Here is a 15,590-nt window from a genome sequence, read left to right as displayed (position 1 = left end):
AATATCCCCATGCCTGGAAGGCTGTTATTCCATTGGAATTTGGGAAGAGAAGTGGAGGATTCCGAACTCCCAATGCCCAGAATGCTGTCATTCCATGGTTTTGCTGGAAAGTGGATAGAGCAACGTGAGGATATCATATTCCCAACACCATGAATGCTGTTTTTGCGAGGTTTTCGTGCGAGTTTAAGTGGACGTATGGATGTTTTGAAAATCCATAAACCCAGAATGCAGCTATTCGATGGGAATTTGGAAGGGGAAGTGGAGGATTCTAAATTTCCCACACACGGAATGTCATTATTCCGTTAGAGGTTGGAGGAAATTTGGGAGAGGAACTGGAGGAGTTGAAATTGCCAATGATGGAACTGCTCGTATTCCATGGTTTTGTTGGGAATTTGGAAGGGGAAGTGGCGGATTGTAAATTCTCAACACGCAAAGTGTCGTTACTTCATTAGGGTTTGATTGGAATTTGGGAGAGGAAGTGGAGCATTGGAAATTCCCAACACACTAAAATGGTTATTCCATGGGAATTTGGTGGGATTTTGGGAACGCTTATGGGGGGTTCCAAATTAGGGAATAAGAGAATGCCGTGTTTCCATGGGAATTTGGGAGGGGAAGAGGATGATTCTCAGTTCCTGAAATCTGGCATGTTGTTATTCCATTGGAATGTGGTGGGAATCTGGGAGGCTGTACGGGGCATTCTCAATTCCTCACACCTGAAATCCCATTATTCCATGGCAATTTTTTCACGTTGCCGGAAGATTCTTGATTTCTGTCACTTGGAATGCTGTTGTTCCATAGGAATTTGGGTGGGGAACTGGGATATTCCAAATTCCTGACATCTGGAAAGTTGCTCTTCTTTGGGAATGTGGTGGGATTTGGGGTGGGTTTATGGGGGATTGAAAATTCCCAACACCCAGAATGCCATTATTCCATGCAGATTTGGGAGGGTAAGTGGAGGAGTCAAGATTCCCACCACACGGAATGCTGTTATTGCGTGGGAAATTGTGCGGAGAGCTGGCGGATGATATATTCCTGATATCATGAATTCTGTTATTCCTTGTGAATTTTTGGCTATTTGGGAGAGTGTATGGGCGATTCTAAAGTGCCGACATCCAGAATGCCAGGATTCCATGGGAAATTCGAAGGGGAACTGGAGGATGCTCAATTCCTAACGCCTGGAATTCTGTTATTCCATGGGGGTTATGGTGCGGAGCTGAAGGATTTCAAATACCTGACAGCCCGAATTGTCTTCTTCCCTAGGGATTTGGGAAGGCAATTGGCAAACTTTCACTTCTCAATGCCCAGAATGTCGTTATTCCATGGTCTTTTTGGAAGGGAACTAGAGGATTCCAATATCCCCATGCCTGGAAGGCTGTTATTCCATTGGAATTTGGGAAGAGAAGTGGAGGATTCCGAACTCCCAATGCCCAGAATGCTGTCATTCCATGGTTTTGCTGGAAAGTGGATAGAGCAACGTGAGGATATCATATTCCCAACACCATGAATGCTGTTTTTGCGAGGTTTTCGTGCGAGTTTAAGTGGACGTATGGATGTTTTGAAAATCCATAAACCCAGAATGCAGCTATTCTATGGGAATTTGGAAGGGGAAGTGGAGGATTCTAAATTTCCCACACACGGAATGTCATTATTCCGTTAGAGGTTGGAGGAAATTTGGGAGAGGAACTGGAGGAGTTGAAATTGCCAATGATGGAACTGCTCGTATTCCATGGTTTTGTTGGGAATTTGGAAGGGGAAGTGGCGGATTGTAAATTCTCAACACGCAAAGTGTCGTTACTTCATTAGGGTTTGATTGGAATTTGGGAGAGGAAGTGGAGCATTGGAAATTCCAAACACACTAAAATGGTTATTCCATGGGAATTTGGTGGGATTTTGGGAACGCTTATGGGGGGTTCCAAATTAGGGAATAAGAGAATGCCGTGTTTCCATGGGAATTTGGGAGGGGAAGAGGATGATTCTCAGTTCCTGAAATCTGGAATGTTGTTATTCCATTGGAATGTGGTGGGAATCTGGGAGGCTGTACGGGGCATTCTCAATTCCTCACACCTGAAATCCCATTATTCCATGACAATTTTTTCACGTTGCCGGAAGATTCTCGATTTCTGTCACTTGGAATGCTGTTGTTCCATAGGAATTTGGGTGGGGAACTGGGATATTCCAAATTCCTGACATCTGGAAAGTTGCTCTTCTTTGGGAATGTGGTGGGATTTGGGGTGGGTTTATGGGGGATTGAAAATTCCCAACACCCAGAATGCCATTATTCCATGCAGATTTGGGAGGGTAAGTGGAGGAGTCAAGATTCCCACCACACGGAATGCTGTTATTGCGTGGGAAATTGTGCGGAGAGCTGGCGGATGATATATTCCTGATATCATGAATTCTGTTATTCCTTGTGAAGTTTTGGCTATTTGGGAGAGTGTATGGGCGATTCTAAACTGCCGACATCCAGAATGCCAGGATTCCATGGGAAATTCGAAGGGGAACTGGAGGATGCTCAATTCCTAACGCCTGGAATTCTGTTATTCCATGGGGGTTATGGTGCGGAGCTGAAGGATTTCAAATACCTGACAGCCGGAATTGTCTTCTTCCCTAGGGATTTGGGAAGGCAATTGGCAAACTTTCACTTCTCAATGCCCAGAATGTCGTTATTCCATGGTCTTTTTGGAAGGGAACTAGAGGATTCCAATATCCCCATGCCTGGAAGGCTGTTATTCCATTGGAATTTGGGAAGAGAAGTGGAGGATTCCGAACTCCCAATGCCCAGAATGCTGTCATTCCATGGTTTTGCTGGAAAGTGGATAGAGCAACGTGAGGATATCATATTCCCAACACCATGAATGCTGTTTTTGCGAGGTTTTCGTGCGAGTTTAAGTGGACATATGGATGTTTTGAAAATCCATAAACCCAGAATGCAGCTATTCTATGGGAATTTGGAAGGGGAAGTGGAGGATTCTAAATTTCCCACACACGGAATGTCATTATTCCGTTAGAGGTTGGAGGAAATTTGGGAGAGGAACTGGAGGAGTTGAAATTGCCAATGATGGAACTGCTCGTATTCCATGGTTTTGTTGGGAATTTGGAAGGGGAAGTGGCGGATTGTAAATTCTCAACACGCAAAGTGTCGTTACTTCATTAGGGTTTGACTGGAATTTGGGAGAGGAAGTGGAGCATTGGAAATTCCCAACACACTAAAATGGTTATTCCATGGGAATTTGGTGGGATTTTGGGAACGCTTATGGGGGGTTCCAAATTAGGGAATAAGAGAATGCCGTGTTTCCATGGGAATTTGGGAGGGGAAGAGGATGATTCTCAGTTCCTGAAATCTGGCATGTTGTTATTCCATTGGAATGTGGTGGGAATCTGGGAGGCTGTACGGGGCATTCTCAATTCCTCACACCTGAAATCCCATTATTCCATGGCAATTTTTTCACGTTGCCGGAAGATTCACGATTTCTGTCACTTGGAATGCTGTTGTTCCATAGGAATTTGGGTGGGGAACTGGGATATTCCAAATTCCTGACATCTGGAAAGTTGCTCTTCTTTGGGAATGTGGTGGGATTTGGGGTGGGTTTATGGGGGATTGAAAATTCCCAACACCCAGAATGCCATGATTCCATGCAGATTTGGGAGGGTAAGTGGAGGAGTCAAGATTCCCACCACACGGAATGCTGTTATTTCGTGGGAAATTGTGCGGAGATCTGGCGGATGATATATTCCTGATATCATGAATTCTGTTATTCCTTGTGAATTTTTGGCTATTTGGGAGAGTGTATGGGCGATTCTAAACTGCCGACATCCAGAATGCCAGGATTCCATGGGAAATTCGAAGGGGAACTGGAGGATGCTCAATTCCTAACGCCTGGAATTCTGTTATTCCATGGGGGTTATGGTGCGGAGCTGAAGGATTTCAAATACCTGACAGCCGGAATTGTCTTCTTCCCTAGGGATTTGGGAAGGCAATTGGCAAACTTTCACTTCTCAATGCCCAGAATGTCGTTATTCCATGGTCTTTTTGGAAGGGAACTAGAGGATTCCAATATCCCCATGCCTGGAAGGCTGCTATTCCATTGGAATTTGGGAAGAGAAGTGGAGGATTCCGAACTCCCAATGCCCAGAATGCTGTCATTCCATGGTTTTGCTGGAAAGTGGATAGAGCAACGTGAGGATATCATATTCCCAACACCATGAATGCTGTTTTTGCGAGGTTTTCGTGCGAGTTTAAGTGGACGTATGGATGTTTTGAAAATCCATAAACCCAGAATGCAGCTATTCTATGGGAATTTGGAAGGGGAAGTGGAGGATTCTAAATTTCCCACACACGGAATGTCATTATTCCGTTAGAGGTTGGAGGAAATTTGGGAGAGGAACTGGAGGAGTTGAAATTGCCAATGATGGAACTGCTCGTATTCCATGGTTTTGTTGGGAATTTGGAAGGGGAAGTGGCGGATTGTAAATTCTCAACACGCAAAGTGTCGTTACTTCATTAGTGTTTGATTGGAATTTGGGAGAGGATGTGGAGCATTGGAAATTCCCAACACACTAAAATGGTTATTCCATGGGAATTTGGTGGGATTTTGGGAACGCTTATGGGGGGTTCCAAATTAGGGAATAAGAGAATGCCGTGTTTCCATGGGAACTTGGGAGGGGAAGAGGATGATTCTCAGTTCCTGAAATCTGGCATGTTGTTATTCCATTGGAATGTGGTGGGAATCTGGGAGGCTGTACGGGGCATTCTCAATTCCTCACACCTGGAATCCCATTATTCCATGGCAATTTTTTCACGTTGCCGGAAGATTCTCGATTTCTGTCACTTGGAATGCTGTTGTTCCATAGGAATTTGGGTGGGGAACTGGGATATTGCAAATTCCTGACATCTGGAAAGTTGCTCTTCTTTGGGAATGTGGTGGGATTTGGGGTGGGTTTATGGGGGATTGAAAATTCCCAACACCCAGAATGCCATGATTCCATGCAGATTTGGGAGGGTAAGTGGAGGAGTCAAGATTCCCACCACACGGAATGCAGTTATTGCGTGGGAAATTGTGCGGAGAGCTGGCGGATGATATATTCCTGATATCATGAATTCTGTTATTCCTTGTGAATTTTTTGGCTATTTGGGAGAGTGTATGGGCGATTCTAAAGTGCCGACATCCAGAATGCCAGGATTCCATGGGAAATTCGAAGGGGAACTGGAGGATGCTCAATTCCTAACGCCTGGAATTCTGTTATTCCATGGGGGTTATGGTGCGGAGCTGAAGGATTTCAAATACCTGACAGCCCGAATTGTCTTCTTCCCTAGGGATTTGGGAAGGCAATTGGCAAACTTTCACTTCTCAATGCCCAGAATGTCGTTATTCCATGGTCTTTTTGGAAGGGAACTAGAGGATTCCAATATCCCCATGCCTGGAAGGCTGTTATTCCATTGGAATTTGGGAAGAGAAGTGGAGGATTCCGAACTCCCAATGCCCAGAATGCTGTCATTCCATGGTTTTGGTGGAAAGTGGATAGAGCAACGTGAGGATATCATATTCCCAACACCATGAATGCTGTTTTTGCGAGGTTTTCGTGCGAGTTTAAGTGGACATATGGATGTTTTGAAAATCCATAAACCCAGAATGCAGCTATTCTATGGGAATTTGGAAGGGGAAGTGGAGGATTCTAAATTTCCCACAGACGGAATGTCATTATTCCGTTAGAGGTTGGAGGAAATTTGGGAGAGGAACTGGAGGAGTTGAAATTGCCAATGATGGAACTGCTCGTATTCCATGGTTTTGTTGGGAATTTGGAAGGGGAAGTGGCGGATTGTAAATTCTCAACACGCAAAGTGTCGTTACTTCATTAGGGTTTGATTGGAATTTGGGAGAGGAAGTGGAGCATTGGAAATTCCCAACACACTAAAATGGTTATTCCATGGGAATTTGGTGGGATTTTGGGAACGCTTATGGGGGGTTCCAAATTAGGGAATAAGAGAATGCCGTGTTTCCATGGGAATTTGGGAGGGGAAGAGGATGATTCTCAGTTCCTGAAATCTGGAATGTTGTTATTCCATTGGAATGTGGTGGGAATCTGGGAGGCTGTACGGGGCATTCTCAATTCCTCACACCTGGAATCCCATTATTCCATGGCAATTTTTTCACGTTGCCGGAAGATTCACGATTTCTGTCACTTGGAATGCTGTTGTTCCATAGGAATTTGGGTGGGGAACTGGGATATTCCAAATTCCTGACATCTGGAAAGTTGCTCTTCTTTGGGAATGTGGTGGGATTTGGGGTGGGTTTATGGGGGATTGAAAATTCCCAACACCCAGAATGCCATGATTCCATGCAGATTTGGGAGGGTAAGTGGAGGAGTCAAGATTCCCACCACACGGAATGCTGTTATTGCGTGGGAAATTGTGCGGAGAGCTGGCGGATGATATATTCCTGATATCATGAATTCTGTTATTCCTTGTGAATTTTTTGGCTATTTGGGACAGTGTATGGGCGATTCTAAAGTGCCGACATCCAGAATGCCAGGATTCCATGGGAAATTCGAAGGGGAACTGGAGGATGCTCAATTCCTAACGCCTGGAATTCTCTTATTCCATGGGGGTTATGGTGCGGAGCTGAAGGATTTCAAATACCTGACAGCCGGAATTGTCTTCTTCCCTAGGGATTTGGGAAGGCAATTGGCAAACTTTCACTTCTCAATGCCCAGAATGTCGTTATTCCATGGGCTTTTTGGAAGGGAACTAGAGGATTCCAATATCCCCATGCCTGGAAGGCTGTTATTCCATTGGAATTTGGGAAGAGAAGTGGAGGATTCCGAACTCCCAATGCCCAGAATGCTGTCATTCCATGGTTTTGGTGGAAAGTGGATAGAGCAACTGGAGGATATCATATTCCCAACACCATGAATGCTGTTTTTGGGAGGTTTTCGTGCGAGTTTAAGTGGACATATGGATGTTTTGAAAATCCATAAACCCAGAATGCAGCTATTCTATGGGAATTTGGAAGGGGAAGTGGAGGATTCTAAATTTCCCACACACGGAATGTCATTATTCCGTTAGAGGTTGGAGGAAATTTGGGAGAGGAACTGGAGGAGTTGAAATTGCCAATGATGGAACTGCTCGTATTCCATGGTTTTGTTGGGAATTTGGAAGGGGAAGTGGCGGATTGTAAATTCTCAACACGCAAAGTGTCGTTACTTCATTAGGGTTTGATTGGAATTTGGGAGAGGAAGTGGAGCATTGGAAATTCCCAACACACTAAAATGGTTATTCCATGGGAATTTGGTGGGATTTTGGGAACGCTTATGGGGGGTTCCAAATTAGGGAATAAGAGAATGCCGTGTTTCCATGGGAATTTGGGAGGGGAAGAGGATGATTCTCAGTTCCTGAAATCTGGAATGTTGTTATTCCATTGGAATGTGGTGGGAATCTGGGAGGCTGTACGGGGCATTCTCAATTCCTCACACCTGGAATCCCATTATTCCATGGCAATTTTTTCACGTTGCCGGAAGATTCACGATTTCTGTCACTTGGAATGCTGTTGTTCCATAGGAATTTGGGTGGGGAACTGGGATATTCCAAATTCCTGACATCTGGAAAGTTGCTCTTCTTTGGGAATGTGGTGGGATTTGGGGTGCGTTTATGGGGGATTGAAAATTCCCAACACCCAGAATGCCATGATTCCATGCAGATTTGGGAGGGTAAGTGGAGGAGTCAAGATTCCCACCACACGGAATGCTGTTATTGCGTGGGAAATTGTGCGGAGAGCTGGCGGATGATATATTCCTGATATCATGAATTCTGTTATTCCTTGTGAATTTTTGGCTATTTGGGAGAGTGTATGGGCGATTCTAAAGTGCCGACATCCAGAATGCCAGGATTCCATGGGAAATTCGAAGGGGAACTGGAGGATGCTCAATTCCTAACGCCTGGAATTCTGTTATTCCATGGGGGTTATGGTGCGGAGCTGAAGGATTTCAAATACCTGACAGCCGGAATTGTCTTCTTCCCTAGGGATTTGGGAAGGCAATTGGCAAACTTTCACTTCTCAATGCCCAGAATGTCGTTATTCCATGGGCTTTTTGGAAGGGAACTAGAGGATTCCAATATCCCCATGCCTGGAAGGCTGTTATTCCATTGGAATTTGGGAAGAGAAGTGGAGGATTCCGAACTCCCAATGCCCAGAATGCTGTCATTCCATGGTTTTGCTGGAAAGTGGATAGAGCAACGTGAGGATATCATATTCCCAACACCATGAATGCTGTTTTTGCGAGGTTTTCGTGTGAGTTTAAGTGGACGTATGGATGTTTTGAAAATCCATAAACCCAGAATGCAGCTATTCTATGGGAATTTGGAAGGGGAAGTGGAGGATTCTAAATTTCCCACACACGGAATGTCATTATTCCGTTAGAGGTTGGAGGAAATTTGGGAGAGGAACTGGAGGAGTTGAAATTGCCAATGATGGAACTGCTCGTATTCCATGGTTTTGTTGGGAATTTGGAAGGGGAAGTGGCGGATTGTAAATTCTCAACACGCAAAGTGTCATTACTTCATTAGGGTTTGACTGGAATTTGGGAGAGGAAGTGGAGCATTGGAAATTCCCAACACACTAAAATGGTTATTCCATGGGAATTTGGTGGGATTTTGGGAACGCTTATGGGGGGTTCCAAATTAGGGAATAAGAGAATGCCGTGTTTCCATGGGAATTTGGGAGGGGAAGAGGATGATTCTCAGTTCCTGAAATCTGGAATGTTGTTATTCCATTGGAATGTGGTGGGAATCTGGGAGGCTGTACGGGGCATTCTCAATTCCTCACACCTGAAATCCCATTATTCCATGGCAATTTTTTCACGTTGCCGGAAGATTCTTGATTTCTGTCACTTGGAATGCTGTTGTTCCATAGGAATTTGGGTGGGGAACTGGGATATTCCAAATTCCTGACATCTGGAAAGTTGCTCTTCTTTGGGAATGTGGTGGGATTTGGGGTGGGTTTATGGGGGATTGAAAATTCCCAACACCCAGAATGCCATTATTCCATGCAGATTTGGGAGGGTAAGTGGAGGAGTCAAGATTCCCACCACACGGAATGCTGTTATTGCGTGGGAAATTGTGCGGAGAGCTGGCGGATGATATATTCCTGATATCATGAATTCTGTTATTCCTTGTGAATTTTTGGCTATTTGGGAGAGTGTATGGGCGATTCTAAACTGCCGACATCCAGAATGCCAGGATTCCATGGGAAATTCGAAGGGGAACTGGAGGATGCTCAATTCCTAACGCCTGGAATTCTGTTATTCCATGGGGGTTATGGTGCGGAGCTGAAGGATTTCAAATACCTGACAGCCCGAATTGTCTTCTTCCCTAGGGATTTGGGAAGGCAATTGGCAAACTTTCACTTCTCAATGCCCAGAATGTCGTTATTCCATGGGCTTTTTGGAAGGGAACTAGAGGATTCCAATATCCCCATGCCTGGAAGGCTGTTATTCCATTGGAATTTGGGAAGAGAAGTGGAGGATTCCGAACTCCCAATGCCCAGAATGCTGTCATTCCATGGTTTTGCTGGAAAGTGGATAGAGCAACGTGAGGATATCATATTCCCAACACCATGAATGCTGTTTTTGCGAGGTTTTCGTGCGAGTTTAAGTGGACGTATGGATGTTTTGAAAATCCATAAACCCAGAATGCAGCTATTCTATGGGAATTTGGAAGGGGAAGTGGAGGATTCTAAATTTCCCACACACGGAATGTCATTATTCCGTTAGAGGTTGGAGGAAATTTGGGAGAGGAACTGGAGGAGTTGAAATTGCCAATGATGGAACTGCTCGTATTCCATGGTTTTGTTGGGAATTTGGAAGGGGAAGTGGCGGATTGTAAATTCTCAACACGCAAAGTGTCGTTACTTCATTAGGGTTTGATTGGAATTTGGGAGAGGAAGTGGAGCATTGGAAATTCCCAACACACTAAAATGGTTATTCCATGGGAATTTGGTGGGATTTTGGGAACGCTTATGGGGGGTTCCAAATTAGGGAATAAGAGAATGCCGTGTTTCCATGGGAATTTGGGAGGGGAAGAGGATGATTCTCAGTTCCTGAAATCTGGAATGTTGTTATTCCATTGGAATGTGGTGGGAATCTGGGAGGCTGTACGGGGCATTCTCAATTCCTCACACCTGGAATCCCATTATTCCATGGCAATTTTTTCACGTTGCCGGAAGATTCTTGATTTCTGTCACTTGGAATGCTGTTGTTCCATAGGAATTTGGGTGGGGAACTGGGATATTCCAAATTCCTGACATCTGGAAAGTTGCTCTTCTTTGGGAATGTGGTGGGATTTGGGGTGGGTTTATGGGGGATTGAAAATTCCCAACACCCAGAATGCCATGATTCCATGCAGATTTGGGAGGGTAAGTGGAGGAGTCAAGATTCCCACCACACGGAATGCTGTTATTGCGTGGGAAATTGTGCGGAGAGCTGGCGGATGATATATTCCTGATATCATGAATTCTGTTATTCCTTGTGAATTTTTGGCTATTTGGGAGAGTGTATGGGCGATTCTAAAGTGCCGACATCCAGAATGCCAGGATTCCATGGGAAATTCGAAGGGGAACTGGAGGATGCTCAATTCCTAACGCCTGGAATTCTGTTATTCCATGGGGGTTATGGTGCGGAGCTGAAGGATTTCAAATACCTGACAGCCGGAATTGTCTTCTTCCCTAGGGATTTGGGAAGGCAATTGGCAAACTTTCACTTCTCAATGCCCAGAATGTCGTTATTCCATGGGCTTTTTGGAAGGGAACTAGAGGATTCCAATATCCCCATGCCTGGAAGGCTGTTATTCCATTGGAATTTGGGAAGAGAAGTGGAGGATTCCGAACTCCCAATGCCCAGAATGCTGTCATTCCATGGTTTTGCTGGAAAGTGGATAGAGCAACGTGAGGATATCATATTCCCAACACCATGAATGCTGTTTTTGCGAGGTTTTCGTGCGAGTTTAAGTGGACGTATGGATGTTTTGAAAATCCATAAACCCAGAATGCAGCTATTCTATGGGAATTTGGAAGGGGAAGTGGAGGATTCTAAATTTCCCACACACGGAATGTCATTATTCCGTTAGAGGTTGGAGGAAATTTGGGAGAGGAACTGGAGGAGTTGAAATTGCCAATGATGGAACTGCTCGTATTCCATGGTTTTGTTGGGAATTTGGAAGGGGAAGTGGCGGATTGTAAATTCTCAACACGCAAAGTGTCATTACTTCATTAGGGTTTGACTGGAATTTGGGAGAGGAAGTGGAGCATTGGAAATTCCCAACACACTAAAATGGTTATTCCATGGGAATTTGGTGGGATTTTGGGAACGCTTATGGGGGGTTCCAAATTAGGGAATAAGAGAATGCCGTGTTTCCATGGGAATTTGGGAGGGGAAGAGGATGATTCTCAGTTCCTGAAATCTGGAATGTTGTTATTCCATTGGAATGTGGTGGGAATCTGGGAGGCTGTACGGGGCATTCTCAATTCCTCACACCTGAAATCCCATTATTCCATGGCAATTTTTTCACGTTGCCGGAAGATTCACGATTTCTGTCACTTGGAATGCTGTTGTTCCATAGGAATTTGGGTGGGGAACTGGGATATTGCAAATTCCTGACATCTGGAAAGTTGCTCTTCTTTGGGAATGTGGTGGGATTTGGGGTGGGTTTATGGGGGATTGAAAATTCCCAACACCCAGAATGCCATGATTCCATGCAGATTTGGGAGGGTAAGTGGAGGAGTCAAGATTCCCACCACACGGAATGCTGTTATTGCGTGGGAAATTGTGCGGAGAGCTGGCGGATGATATATTCCTGATATCATGAATTCTGTTATTCCTTGTGAATTTTTGGCTATTTGGGAGAGTGTATGGGCGATTCTAAACTGCCGACATCCAGAATGCCAGGATTCCATGGGAAATTCGAAGGGGAACTGGAGGATGCTCAATTCCTAACGCCTGGAATTCTGTTATTCCATGGGGGTTATGGTGCGGAGCTGAAGGATTTCAAATACCTGACAGCCGGAATTGTCTTCTTCCCTAGGGATTTGGGAAGGCAATTGGCAAACTTTCACTTCTCAATGCCCAGAATGTCGTTATTCCATGGGCTTTTTGGAAGGGAACTAGAGGATTCCAATATCCCCATGCCTGGAAGGCTGTTATTCCATTGGAATTTGGGAAGAGAAGTGGAGGATTCCGAACTCCCAATGCCCAGAATGCTGTCATTCCATGGTTTTGCTGGAAAGTGGATAGAGCAACGTGAGGATATCATATTCCCAACACCATGAATGCTGTTTTTGCGAGGTTTTCGTGCGAGTTTAAGTGGACGTATGGATGTTTTGAAAATCCATAAACCCAGAATGCAGCTATTCGATGGGAATTTGGAAGGGGAAGTGGAGGATTCTAAATTTCCCACACACGGAATGTCATTATTCCGTTAGAGGTTGGAGGAAATTTGGGAGAGGAACTGGAGGAGTTGAAATTGCCAATGATGGAACTGCTCGTATTCCATGGTTTTGTTGGGAATTTGGAAGGGGAAGTGGGGGATTGTAAATTCTCAACACGCAAAGTGTCGTTACTTCATTAGGGTTTGATTGGAATTTGGGAGAGGAAGTGGAGCATTGGAAATTCCCAACACACTAAAATGGTTATTCCATGGGAATTTGGTGGGATTTTGGGAACGCTTATGGGGGGTTCCAAATTAGGGAATAAGAGAATGCCGTGTTTCCATGGGAATTTGGGAGGGGAAGAGGATGATTCTCAGTTCCTGAAATCTGGCATGTTGTTATTCCATTGGAATGTGGTGGGAATCTGGGAGGCTGTACGGGGCATTCTCAATTCCTCACACCTGAAATCCCATTATTCCATGGCAATTTTTTCACGTTGCCGGAAGATTCTTGATTTCTGTCACTTGGAATGCTGTTGTTCCATAGGAATTTGGGTGGGGAACTGGGATATTCCAAATTCCTGACATCTGGAAAGTTGCTCTTCTTTGGGAATGTGGTGGGATTTGGGGTGGGTTTATGGGGGATTGAAAATTCCCAACACCCAGAATGCCATTATTCCATGCAGATTTGGGAGGGTAAGTGGAGGAGTCAAGATTCCCACCACACGGAATGCTGTTATTGCGTGGGAAATTGTGCGGAGAGCTGGCGGATGATATATTCCTGATATCATGAATTCTGTTATTCCTTGTGAATTTTTGGCTATTTGGGAGAGTGTATGGGCGATTCTAAAGTGCCGACATCCAGAATGCCAGGATTCCATGGGAAATTCGAAGGGGAACTGGAGGATGCTCAATTCCTAACGCCTGGAATTCTGTTATTCCATGGGGGTTATGGTGCGGAGCTGAAGGATTTCAAATACCTGACAGCCCGAATTGTCTTCTTCCCTAGGGATTTGGGAAGGCAATTGGCAAACTTTCACTTCTCAATGCCCAGAATGTCGTTATTCCATGGTCTTTTTGGAAGGGAACTAGAGGATTCCAATATCCCCATGCCTGGAAGGCTGTTATTCCATTGGAATTTGGGAAGAGAAGTGGAGGATTCCGAACTCCCAATGCCCAGAATGCTGTCATTCCATGGTTTTGCTGGAAAGTGGATAGAGCAACGTGAGGATATCATATTCCCAACACCATGAATGCTGTTTTTGCGAGGTTTTCGTGCGAGTTTAAGTGGACGTATGGATGTTTTGAAAATCCATAAACCCAGAATGCAGCTATTCTATGGGAATTTGGAAGGGGAAGTGGAGGATTCTAAATTTCCCACACACGGAATGTCATTATTCCGTTAGAGGTTGGAGGAAATTTGGGAGAGGAACTGGAGGAGTTGAAATTGCCAATGATGGAACTGCTCGTATTCCATGGTTTTGTTGGGAATTTGGAAGGGGAAGTGGCGGATTGTAAATTCTCAACACGCAAAGTGTCGTTACTTCATTAGGGTTTGATTGGAATTTGGGAGAGGAAGTGGAGCATTGGAAATTCCCAACACACTAAAATGGTTATTCCATGGGAATTTGGTGGGATTTTGGGAACGCTTATGGGGGGTTCCAAATTAGGGAATAAGAGAATGCCGTGTTTCCATGGGAATTTGGGAGGGGAAGAGGATGATTCTCAGTTCCTGAAATCTGGCATGTTGTTATTCCATTGGAATGTGGTGGGAATCTGGGAGGCTGTACGGGGCATTCTCAATTCCTCACACCTGAAATCCCATTATTCCATGGCAATTTTTTCACGTTGCCGGAAGATTCTTGATTTCTGTCACTTGGAATGCTGTTGTTCCATAGGAATTTGGGTGGGGAACTGGGATATTCCAAATTCCTGACATCTGGAAAGTTGCTCTTCTTTGGGAATGTGGTGGGATTTGGGGTGGGTTTATGGGGGATTGAAAATTCCCAACACCCAGAATGCCATTATTCCATGCAGATTTGGGAGGGTAAGTGGAGGAGTCAAGATTCCCACCACACGGAATGCTGTTATTGCGTGGGAAATTGTGCGGAGAGCTGGCGGATGATATATTCCTGATATCATGAATTCTGTTATTCCTTGTGAATTTTTGGCTATTTGGGAGAGTGTATGGGCGATTCTAAAGTGCCGACATCCAGAATGCCAGGATTCCATGGGAAATTCGAAGGGGAACTGGAGGATGCTCAATTCCTAACGCCTGGAATTCTGTTATTCCATGGGGGTTATGGTGCGGAGCTGAAGGATTTCAAATACCTGACAGCCCGAATTGTCTTCTTCCCTAGGGATTTGGGAAGGCAATTGGCAAACTTTCACTTCTCAATGCCCAGAATGTCGTTATTCCATGGTCTTTTTGGAAGGGAACTAGAGGATTCCAATATCCCCATGCCTGGAAGGCTGTTATTCCATTGGAATTTGGGAAGAGAAGTGGAGGATTCCGAACTCCCAATGCCCAGAATGCTGTCATTCCATGGTTTTGCTGGAAAGTGGATAGAGCAACGTGAGGATATCATATTCCCAACACCATGAATGCTGTTTTTGCGAGGTTTTCGTGCGAGTTTAAGTGGACGTATGGATGTTTTGAAAATCCATAAACCCAGAATGCAGCTATTCTATGGGAATTTGGAAGGGGAAGTGGAGGATTCTAAATTTCCCACACACGGAATGTCATTATTCCGTTAGAGGTTGGAGGAAATTTGGGAGAGGAACTGGAGGAGTTGAAATTGCCAATGATGGAACTGCTCGTATTCCATGGTTTTGTTGGGAATTTGGAAGGGGAAGTGGCGGATTGTAAATTCTCAACACGCAAAGTGTCGTTACTTCATTAGGGTTTGATTGGAATTTGGGAGAGGAAGTGGAGCATTGGAAATTCCAAACACACTAAAATGGTTATTCCATGGGAATTTGGTGGGATTTTGGGAACGCTTATGGGGGGTTCCAAATTAGGGAATAAGAGAATGCCGTGTTTCCATGGGAATTTGGGAGGGGAAGAGGATGATTCTCAGTTCCTGAAATCTGGAATGTTGTTATTCCATTGGAATGTGGTGGGAATCTGGGAGGCTGTACGGGGCATTCTCAATTCCTCACACCTGAAATCCCATTA

Source organism: Sturnus vulgaris, chromosome 5 (genome assembly GCF_052056855.1).
Source record: "Sturnus vulgaris isolate bStuVul1 chromosome 5, bStuVul1.hap1, whole genome shotgun sequence".
NCBI lineage: Eukaryota > Metazoa > Chordata > Aves > Passeriformes > Sturnidae > Sturnus > Sturnus vulgaris.
The sequence above is the reverse complement of the archived record's forward strand: the minus strand, read 5'-3'. Positions refer to the sequence as shown.